General features: G+C 41.2%; 1 pseudogene; it reads right to left on the bottom strand.

Annotated features, from left to right (window-relative positions):
• Nucleotides 1-217: 217 nt before the first annotated feature.
• LOC148149915 (uncharacterized) overlaps nt 218-11,908 on the bottom strand; it is an 83,209-nt pseudogene continuing 71,518 nt past the window's right edge.

Here is an 11,908-nt window from a genome sequence, read left to right as displayed (position 1 = left end):
AATGTTTACACTGTGAGACTGCATTGCTTTCGCACTGTGAGCTGCAAGCCAAAACAATGTGTGATTCATTAGTTATCTCCAAGATGGTGGTGGAGTAGGTCCCTACAGCTGGAGCTCATCCACCCGCTCATTTTCTGTTCTTCTTTCTCTTCTCTTTTTCTTCCATCAAGTTTTTTTTTCCTTTTTCTTCCACTTCTCATTTTTTTTTCCCCAAAACTTATTGCTTCCAGTGACCTCTAGCAAGGAGCAATGATTCCTGGCTTCGATGACAGTTCTCAGGCTCCAGTGATGATTCACACCCTCCAGCTAACGGTAATTCCCGGCCTCTGGCAACGATTCCCAGTGATGGCACAGGGGCCATCTCATAGCAGCCTCTTAGCCTGGCCCAACGACCTCCTCTTAAAGCAGCCTCCCAGCATGGTGAGGTGGTCTCCCGGCTTGGCGTGGCAACCTCCCGGCCTGGCATAGTGGCCTCCCAGTATGACATGGTGACCTGCTGGCCTGGAGTAGTGGCTTCCCCGAATGGTGTGGCGACCCCCTGGCCTGGAATGGTAACCTGCTGGCCTGGTGTATCAGTCTCCCAACATGGTGTGGTGACCCCCTGACCTGGAGTGGTGACGTCTTGGCCTGGAGTATCAGCCTCCCAGTGTGGTGTGGTGACCTGCTGGCTTGGCGTGGTGACCTCCCGGCCTGGCGTGGTGATCTCCTGGCCTGGCGTATCGGCCTTTCAACATGGGATGGTGACTTCCTAGTCTGGAATGATGACCTTCTGGCCTGGTGTATCAGCCTCCCAGCCTGGCGTGGTGACCTGCTGGCCTGGCGCAGTGGCCTCCCAAAATGGCGTAGAGTGTCGCCAGTGTGATGTGGGGCCAGAGCCAGGTGCAGACTGGAAGCTAAGTGCCAGCATGGTCTGCTGTATTGAAATCTTTTCTGTAACGCTGGACACTTTATTTCTGTATTATCTAAAATCTTTTAACAAAAGAAGCTGTGCCGAGGTACATTTGTATCTAAGTTGGCATTGTAACTGGCGTCATATTGACTTTTTTTATACTCATTGAGTATGTGTGACAAAGGCTATCCAATTCTGTTCTACTCTATAATCGATGTGGCTTGTGCTACCATCCCAGAAAAATGGTGGACTGGCTGTCAAATACCCAATAAACATTTGAGTTGCCATGGATAGGACAGACGAATTGGTAAAGCAAGATATGCAAAGGGTACAGGTATAGGGGAGGAAATTGAGAGGTGGAAAAGGGGCCTTTAGCTTTTGTCAACTTGCTGCATTTGTTGCTATGTTCCCTCTGATATTCTGAACTATCTTCCACTGGGCATGGTTAGAAGGTTCACTGAACTGAGCAAGCACCAATTTTTATGTTGCACTCTCTTACTGTAGCTGTGATAGATAGCCACGTGAGAATCCATTTGGCCACCACTTGAAAACTACCTTTTACTTCTAATGTTAAGACAGGGAAAAATTAGATACATGAGTTGTACAGCATGAACATTTTCAATAAACCATAAAGTTTCTTTGCTAAAACATTGAAGTAAAAATCATATTGTCATGACTTAACTGGAAAAAACTCACACCAATAACCAAGTCCAACTGTTCCACAAGCTGTCACATCCTGGATAAGATCCCAAATAAATTACTAACATGACCAACTTGTCTGTCTGTTAGCTACTCCAGGCAAAAGCAGTTTGCACCAGGTTTTATTATTAGTAGAAAATAACTATTTATTGCAACACACTTAGCTGTGACAAATGGCAGAGAAAAGAAAGATCTAATATTTGTAATTGAAACTTTACAACTCTGAATATATGCACTCATTCACAACCAAGACAGACAAAAGATAGAAGGTTTGACGCAGACATTATGGGGTAATAATATAAACTGGCATCAAAATTCTGTAGGACAAAAGATGGTGTGGTGGCTCAGTAGATAACACTGCTGCCTCATAGTGTCAGGGATCTGGCAACTGTAAGTGTAGAGTTTGCACATTCTCCCATGGCTGTGCAGATTTCTTCCCACAATCCAAAGATATGCAGGTTAAATGAATTGGCTGTGCTATATTGCCATTATTACTCTTTACAGTAATAAGAAATGACATTTATATATTACAACACAATTACTATGATAGTATCAAATACACCATAAGGTAGTAAGTAATGCTATAAATCTAATTAACTAACTTATACTTTACCTTAACTTTGAATGATCATATACCACCACACCAGATCTTAGCATTGATCCATGTGGCAATGATCATCTGGTTTCTTCTTCTGGTGGTCCCAGGGTCATCTTCTCTTCACAGTTTTTGGTCTCGACTTACCACTCCCAAGGTTGGTGTTGCAGTTATTCTTATATCTGGAAGCTTTTGCACCCCTTTGGGAGGGTCTTCGATTCCGACTAATGGATCAATCAGGGCTTGATCACTCTGATCAATCGGGCCCAATCAGTCATTGATGTGTTGATGGCACGATGGTCCTTGGGCCTCCATTCTTGAAGGTATTAGAGGCACGTGGTCAGGTAGCCTTTCGCAAATAAGGGTTGTGAGGCACCCCTTTGTTCTGCAAAACAACTTAATGTGTGGGCGGCACGGTGGCACAGTGGTTAGCACTGTTACCTCACAGCGCCAGAGATGAGGGTTCAATTCCTGCCTCAGGCGACTGACTGTGTGGAGTTTGCACATTCTCCCCGTGTCTGTGTGGGTTTCCTTCGGGTTCTCCAGTTTCCTCCCACAGTCCAAAAATGTGCAGATTAGGGGAATTGGCCATGCTAAATTGTCTGTAGTGTTAGGTGAAATGTAGTGGAATGGGTCTGGGTGGGTTGCGGGTCGGTGTGGACTTGTTGGGCTGAAGGGCCTGTTTCCACACTGTCAGTAATCTAATCTAATGTAAGGTTTCCTATTGTCCTGGGAATGGGCTGAGTTAATTTTATATTGTGCTGTCTGCAGCTGTAGCCTGTCTAGGTTTGTAGCTTGTTTATTTCAGTGTTTTTAGCACAGGTACTTTTGGCCAATGGTTGGCTCGATTTCCCAGCATGCTTTATTTAGTTTTAGTATTTTGACCATCTTGTCTGGCCACAGTTCCATGTGAGAAATGGGGTGTAGCAAGTTTGGGACCATTAGAAACATAGACGCTTATGAAATTGAATCAGGAGTAGAATATTTAGCTCTTTACAATTCAATATGAACATGGCCAATAATCCAACGCTCTATTCCTGCTTTCACCCCATATCCTTTGATCCTTTTAGCCCTAAGAACTATATCTAACTGCTTCTTGAAAACATTCAAAGTTTTGGTCTCAATCACTTACTGAGGCAGAGAATTCCACAGGCAAATTGGGATACATGGAGGAAAGGCCTTCAGATTAGATGAGGCTAGTAATTTTCTTGGGAATTATTAGTAAGGTCATAGTTCAGGAAGAGATGGGAGAAAATACCTGTGATTTCACATTCAGCTCTATGCTCCAATCCTCAACCATACCGAACTTGTGAACAAATTCAAGGACAATTGAAAGACTGGACCTGAAAGAATCAGAGTGCTACAAATTTATGGCGAGGGAGATTAGAGTGAATGAGAGAGACAGAAAGGAAATTTGTCATACTAGCAGTTGCTAGCAACAAAATTCTAGAGAGGGTAAAGAGATCAGAATAAGACATCTTATTGAATTTTGAATTTTGTATGTTAGAGGAAAGGTCTGTTGTACAGCAAAGAGAAGGACTGATGTTTTGGTGAGTAGTCGGGTAGGGAAGTAAAGGGGATCAAGGTTTGTGGGGAAACAGTGGGAGAATGGGGTTGAGAAACTTGTCAGCCATGGTTGAATGGCAGTGCAGACTTGATGGGCTGAATGGCCTAATTTCTGCTCCTATGTCTTATGGTCTTATGGTCTTATAAGTCTCCTGGTGAAGAAGTAAAGGTGACAGAAGGAGTCATCCTTTTGTTGAGGTCAAAGCTCATTGACATAGAGTATTTGGGAATGAAGAGGAGGCATGAGTTGAAGACTGATCATTTAGAGTCTGAGAGGAGATAGTTAAAACATGGCAGAGGGTAAGATTGGAAGAAGGGATGGGGTCAGAGGAAAGTGAAGGGGAGAAACATCTCCAGAGGGGTGTTGACATCCTAACATTTCAATATTATTCCCAAAGGCACCTGGGAAATGCTCACTTTCATTGAAGCACATCTGTGGTATTTTCTGCAAATAAATCTTTTTTGCATAACAGAAAGTGTCTGGTCTGTGAATCATTACACTGGGGTTAGTTTTCAGATTGAATTAAGATCACTTGCAAACATTTGGTTGTTTTAATTAAGAAAAGATGTAAGAACACAAAAGTCATGTCAGCAGTCACTCCTCTGCTTTCTGCTGACCTTCCAAGGAAGATTGTCTCTCGAGAGGGCATTCTGTTTCCTGCAATTTATAACTTGAATCTGTTAAAGCATTCAAAAGTATAGTATAGTTATATACTTTGAATGACAAAATGCATGATATGAAGCTTAAGTTTCATAAAGCTGAACAAAAAGTCTTTTTAGAACTGCTTCGATGGTTTTCATTGCAATTTCCAGATGGGGTTTTTCAATAAAGGTTCAGTTATTAAAATGGCCATTAAGTTTCATTTTCTGCTTCAGAATTGAAATTCTTTGAAAAAAATAATAAAATTAACTACAAAGGGCTAAATCACCCCTGAAATTGGCTATGTGTGATTTTTGGAGGGTTTTCATTTTGTTTCAAGGAGGGTTTCTCTCCATGAGCCCTAACGGGTTTTCTCATGCCATCTTCCCAAACTCACCTGATTAGCTATGTGCCTCATTTGTTGTATTTTTCTACTCATCCCAGGCAGGAGTACTGGTCAGTGCCAGGACCTCCTTGGTTTCCTGCCACTGAAGCCACTTTGCAGCTCAGCCTCATACCCAGTCAAATGCTGACACTCTGCAGCAGCCTTGCAATATTTTATTGTTTCACCCGGGATGTTGGGCAGTGGGCAATTGGCTTTCCAATTTGTCAATGGTGATCTAGGTATCCTATTTAATGAGGTATGCATTTAGTCATGAAGTGTACTCTGATGTCGATGACTGATGGAAATCCGGAACAACCAGCAGTGAGCTGGAGTCACCAGTAACTGCTCTGACTTTCATGTCAGGAATTGTCACTGTCTAATTTCTACCTAGGAATAGGAGAATGGGAAACTGCATATCAATGAAGCAGGATGATATCATAATAAGGATGTTAATGGATGCAAATAGACCTCTCACTACTCACTGGAGAGAATCTCATCTCACTGTTCAACACTTGGTTTGAAAATAGGACATTTGTTCTCGATAGTGGGAAGCTTCTCACTGCTGATCTCCTGTAATTCTCCCAATTTTATCGCCAATGCCTGAATCATTTATGGGTTAGCAAGACTCTGCCCCTAATCTCCTTAGAAGTCAAATGACTGAAAATTTCTTAAATTAAACTTCTCTCTTTTTAAAACACAATTAATATTCTGTGACATACCAACACCATATGTTACAGCTTTTACTCAAAAAAAATCATTGTTGTACTTGGAAAATGAACATTATTTATTGTTAACAAAGGAAGTTACAATGTTAGACAAATAATTGCTGTGACAAAATATCAATTAATGCTTTTAGAAACGTTCCTTTTTTAACAGAGTAAAGGTCATTCTTGAGTGGAAATATTTATATTTCTTTTTTCACTTGGATGTCAATTATATTTGATGGATAAAGCAGAAAGATGAAATGTTATGTAAAACAGAGAAAAGGAAATAGACTATAAGTGAAGAAAGAACAAAAGCACAAAGAACAGTATAACACAGGAATAGGCCCTTTGGTCCACCAAGCCTGCACTGACACATGATGCCTTTCTAAAACAATAACTTTTTGCCTCTATGTGGTCCATGTCCCTCTAGTACCTGCATATTCATGTACTTGCCATGATGCATCTTAAGGAGGATGATGCATCTTAAATGTTGCTTCGACTACCTCCTCTAGCAGCGCTTTCCAGATACTCACCACACTCTATATTAAAAAAAAGTGCGTCTCACATCTTTAAACCTTCCCCCCTTTTTATCTTAAACTTACGTGTCCTATTTTTCAACCCTTGGAAAATGTCTCTGACTATCCATTCCATAACTTTGTAAACTTCTGCCATGTTGCCGCTCAGCTTCCAAACTTCAAATGACAACAAACCAAATTACTCTCCACAAAAAGGTAACATCCCAGTGAACCTTTTCTGTACCCTCTCCAAAACCTCCACATCCTTCTCGCAGTGTGGTGTACATAAGTGGTTATGAATTATTAGTATTCAACTATTTTAAATTAAACTCATCCTGAAACACACTAATTATTGCAATTAAAATATTTTATTTTGGCTAAAAAAATTGCTTCTTCCTGGGACTCAGTTATTTCATTGCACTAGACTGTTGACAGGATTTATCAATGAAGCACTTGTTCTTGCGTACTGTCAGTGAACTCTTGCAGAAATGCACAGGTAATTAACCGTCAAACCACCAGACTCAGCTGAGATGTACTTGAGCAACCAAACAAGAATCTCTTCCTGGGGGCCCTCTTGTGGCAGAGTTGTAGTGTCCATAGACCAATGCTCTAGGTTCAAATCCCACTTGCTCCAGAGGTGTGTAATGCTATCTCTGAACAAGTTGAATAGAAAAATGGGTGTTAAAAAAAGCAGACTAATGAGGCCCTCTTGTTGCTTAGTGGCAGTGTCCCTATCCCTAGACCAGTAGGCTCAGGTTCAATTTGCATCTGCTCCAGGGGTGTGTAATAACATTTCTGAACATGTTGATTAGGAAAATAGGTTAATAAAAATAAAAGAATCTCTTCTGAGGTTCATATATTAAAAATGGTCACTGATTAAGAAGAAAGTGGCAAGTGTTCACTGAACAGTGAAAGGAACGAATTTGCATTTATATCGAGTCATACAGCATGGAAGCAGACCCTTCGATCTAACCAGTTTACACCAATCATGTTCCTAAACCAAAGTAGTCCCTCTTGCCTGCGTTTGGCCCATATCCCTCCAAACTTTTCCTATTCATGTACTTATCCAAATGTCTTTTAAATGTTGTAATTGGCCCCGATGCAACAATTCCTCTGGCAGTTCATTCCACACATGAACCACTCTCTATGTCAGAAGGTTTCCCCTCATGTCCCTTTTAAAACTTTCTCCTGTCATCTTAAAAATATGCCTCCAAGTTGTGAACTGCCCCACTCTCAGGTAAAGATTCTTCCAATACATTTAAGCTATGCCCCTTGTGACTTTATAAATCTCCACAAGGTTTTCTGACAACCTCCGACACTTCAGTGAAAATGTCCAACCCTTTTCAGCCTATCCTTATAACTCAAACCCTCCAATCCTGGTATTTTCCTGGTAAATCTTTTCTGAACCCTCTCTAACTTAATAATCTCCTTCCTATAACAGGGTAACCAGATCTGCACACAGTACTCCAGTAGAGGTCTCATCACAACATCCTGTACAAACTCAACATGACGTCCCAACTCCTATATTCAAAGGTCTGAGCAATGAAGACAAGCTTAACTACCCTGTGATATAAATTTCAAAAAACATTATGTACCCGAACCCCTAAATCTGTTCTACAACATTACCCAGGACCCTACCATTAATTTATATGTCCTGCCCTTGTTTGTTTTATCAAAATGCAATATCTCACATTTATCCAAATTAAACTCCAGCTGCCACTCTTCAACCCATTGAACAAATTGATCAAGATCTCTTTGTAATCTTAAATAATCTTCTACACTGTCCACTATGTCACCAATCATGGTGACATCCACAAACTGACTAAGTATGCCTCCTATATGCTGATCCAAATCATTTATATAAATGACAAACAGAAGTGGACCCCATACCAACCTCTGTGGAACACCGCTGGTCGCAGGCCTCCAGTTTGAAAAACAAGCCTCCCACCACCTTCTGTCTCTACTGTCAAGCCAATTTTTTATCCAATTGGCAAGCTCACCCTGAATCCCACGTGATAGAACTTTACTAATTAGTCTACCATGCAGAATCTTGTCAAAGACTTTATTAACCTGCATATGAACAATCGCCTTTCCCTCATCAATCTATTTGGATACTTGATCAAAAAGCTCAATCAAGTTTGTGAGACATGATTTCCCTCACACAAAACTGTGCTGACTGTCCCCAATCAGTCGTCACCTCTACAAATGCATATAAATCCTATCTTTCAGAATCACCTCCAATGCCAGGCTCACAAGTCTATCGTTCCCAGACTTCTCCTTATTAGCCTTTCTTAAATAAAGGCACAATATTAGCTACCTTCAAGTCCTTCAGCACTTCATCCAGGTTTATATATGGCACAAATATTTCTGTTTGGGGCCCCACAATTTCTTCCCTCACTTCCCACAATGTTCTGGGATACACTTCATCAGGACCTAGAGGTTTATCCACTTTACATTTCTTAAGACCTCCAGCACTTCCACTTCTGTAATGTGAACTGTTTTCAAAACATCAATGTTTATTTCCCCAAGTTCTCTTGCCTCAATTTCTTTCTCCACAGTAAAAACTGACACAAAATATTCATTTAGTATCGTTCCCTTCTCCTAAGATTCAACACATAACCAACTTCATTGATCTTTAAGGGACCCTATGCTCTCTCTAGTTGCTCTTAATGTACTTGTAGAATCTCTTTGTATTATCCTTAACCTTATCGGCCAAGGCTATCTCATATTCCCTCTTTGTCCTTCTGATTTACCTCTTAAGAATGCCTCTACATTCTTTAAACTCTTCAAGAGGTTCATTTGATCCCTGTTGTCTATATCTAACATCTGATTATTTCTTATTCTTGACTAGAACCTCAATATCTTCATTTATCCATTGTTCCCTTCTCTTATGAGCCTTACCCTTCACTCTAACAGGAACATAATGCCTCTGAACTCTCATTATCATACTTTTGAAAACCTCCCAATTGTCACGCATCCCTTTACCTGTAAACAAGCTACTTCAATCAACTTTTATAAGATCATAGGACATAGGAGCAGAAATTAGGCCATTTGGCCCATCAAGTCTGCTCTGCCATTCAATGATGGCTGTTGGTTTTTCAACCCCAGTTTCCTGCTTTCTCCCTGCAAGCTTTGATCCCCTTAGCAATCAAGAACCTATCTATCTCTGTTTTAAATATACTCAATGACCCAGCGTACACTGCCTTCTGTGGCATTGACTTCCACAAATTCACCACTCTCTGGCTAAAGAAGTTTCTCCTTATCTCCATTCTAAAGGGTCTTTCCTTTATTCTAAGGCTGTTGGGGAAAAGTTAACACTATTTGCCTGGAAGTCATTTTCCTGATTCGGCTGAGAGTTCCATTTTGTGTCCCCAGCCAGAACTTTGCTGGCTATGCATTCCTTACTATGAAGTAATGTGAAAGGTTGTCCTTAACTTCCTTCTCAAGATAGTGTCTCCTCCCTTTGCTGAATGATCAGCACAGGCTGTGGAACCAGTCAAGCTGACATAGACTTTCCAAATAGTACCCCTTCCTTCTCTAGTTATTGCCTCTTCACAGTCATTCAGCCAATTAGGGATATCTCTGCTTAGTGTTAGCAATCTGTGTAACTAGAGCAGGTGGTGATACCATTTGATCTGTCCACTTGCAGAATGCATAATAGTGCTTCAGTTTTAAACTTAATGACTAACTTTTAATTTAGTACTAACTTGTAAGCATGCCAAACTGTGTAATTAACGATCATCTTCTAGCTGTTTTCTCTATATAATCCTGTAGTATCCTGATGTACTTTGGAATAACACCGAGCCACAGTTAGGACGGTGAATTCCCCATGATATATTGCATAATAAACTAATCGGTTCGCAAGGTCCGAGTCTGAGAGTTTTCATCAACAAAGGCTGTGCCTTGAGGTCATCGTCTTTCCTGCTAATGGAAACATTTTACCAACGTCCACTCTGTCCAGTTCAGTATTCTGTAACTTTGAAAGTTTTTGCCTCACACTGTTAGCATTTTCCTTACTCCAATTAAGAACTTTAATTTTTATGGAAGGCTTATCCTTTTTCATGGAGAAAGTGAGGACTGCAGATGCTGGAGATCAGAGCTGAAAATGTGTTGCTGGAAAAGCGCAGCAGGTCAGGCAGCATCCAAGGAACAGGAGAATCGACGTTTCGGGCATAAGCCCTTCTTCATTCCTGAAGAAGGGCTTATGCCCGAAACGTCGATTCTCCTGTTCCTTGGATGCTGCCTGACCTGCTGCGCTTTTCCAGCAATACATTTTCAGCTCTTATCCTTTTCCATAGCTATTTGAAAACTAATAGAATTATGATCAAAGGCGACTTTCACATCCTGAGGACACCTGAGCATTCTTTTTATTGAGTGAGTTACTCTGAAAGTTTAATCCATATTGTTTTGTAAGCAAGCATGGCAGTCAAATTTCTAAAATATGTCCCTTTAAATCACCTGAGTTTAAAAAATGTTGGGCGGAGTTTTTCCAGCTCCCGAATAATTTGATTCATGGTGAGGAAGTTTGAAAAATTGTCTGAGATATCTTGAAACTTCTTGAAAATGAGAGCAAGAAATCACATTTTCCCCCAAAGGGTTAGACAGTGACACTAGATATTCAATAGCAAGTGGCAAGAGGCCTAGTTGCTTGGATTATTGCTTGTTATCATCCTCATTGCTACCTAATTTCACCTCGTTAATATGAAATTTCTTATTCTCACGGTTGTAATTAGAAACTAGATGCCAAAAATTTCCTCATGACAGTTGATGCGGTTACTTGGAATCTCATTCCAAATGCTGCATTTTGGAGTGCACTGGCAACTCTTATTTCAATTTGCTGCAGGGATGCTATGCATTGAGGGACAGGCATCCAACTCAGGGTGCATCTCACGGCTCCTCACTTGCTCTCTTAGAGTCGTTCTCATTCAGTCTATTTCGATGCTTGTCTAGCCTTGCCTTTTAGTACAGACAGAAAGCCAGGTAACTCTCATGATTTTCAGCAAACATTAGTCAAAGGCTTGGAAATGTTGTTTTATGGCACCATACCACATAAATCTCACACTTTCAGCATGCCTCTGTATACTGCATGTGCTTCAACCAAATGGTCTTGTCTCAAAGTTGAAGGGATGCAATGGTCTGTCAGTTCAAAAGGGGTGCTGCTGTCAGTAAATCTCGGTCCAGCCAATCAAGGTTACCTTCTGCAATCAGTTCAGGGAGTTGGTCATAGGCAATCCTTTCATTGGGTTTGTCTCACTACAGTACAGGAAGTGGGTCATTGCAAATCCAGTGCAAGCAGTTTGGGATTTGTGGCTAATCAGTTACGGAGATGCATGGAGAGCAGTCAGTGGTCAATCATCAGTATAGACTGTTTCTTCAAGTTGTTCAGAGGGTTTGGCCACAGACAGTTCCTGAGGGTCAGCAGAATCAAACTCAAAGGGTATTATCAGGGATATTGTGGTAGTCGGGAAATGGGGAAGTTAATGTTGAGGATTGGAGGCAAAACTGAATAAATTCTTAATTATTTATTGAAATTTTCATATCCTTCCAGTTCAAAACTCATCCTTTAAGTTTTACTGTGTTTTTGTTCTTGTTTTAGCACTGTTGCCTCACAGCGCCAGAGATCCGGGTTCAATTCCCGCCTCAGGCAACTGACTGTGTGGAGTTTGCACGTTCTCCCCGTGTCTGCGTGGGTTTCCTCCGGGTGCTCCGGTTTCCTCCCACAGTCCAAAGATGTGCTGGGTCAGGTGAATTGGCCATACTAAATTACCCGTAGTGTTAGGTAAGGGGTAAATGTAGGGGTATGGGTGGGTTCGCTTCGGCGGGTCGGTGTGGACTTGTTGGGCCGAAGGGCCTGTTTCCACACTGTAATGTAATGTAATCTAATCTAATCTGTTTTAGCTTTCCATTCATGAAAT

The sequence above is a fragment of the Chiloscyllium plagiosum genome, unplaced genomic scaffold (assembly GCF_037043375.1).
Source record: "Chiloscyllium plagiosum isolate Xiang-an unplaced genomic scaffold, Cpla_swu_hap1 HiC_scaffold_5, whole genome shotgun sequence".
Taxonomy (NCBI): Eukaryota; Metazoa; Chordata; class Chondrichthyes; order Orectolobiformes; family Hemiscylliidae; genus Chiloscyllium; species Chiloscyllium plagiosum.
The sequence above is the reverse complement of the archived record's forward strand: the minus strand, read 5'-3'. Positions and strand labels throughout refer to the sequence as shown.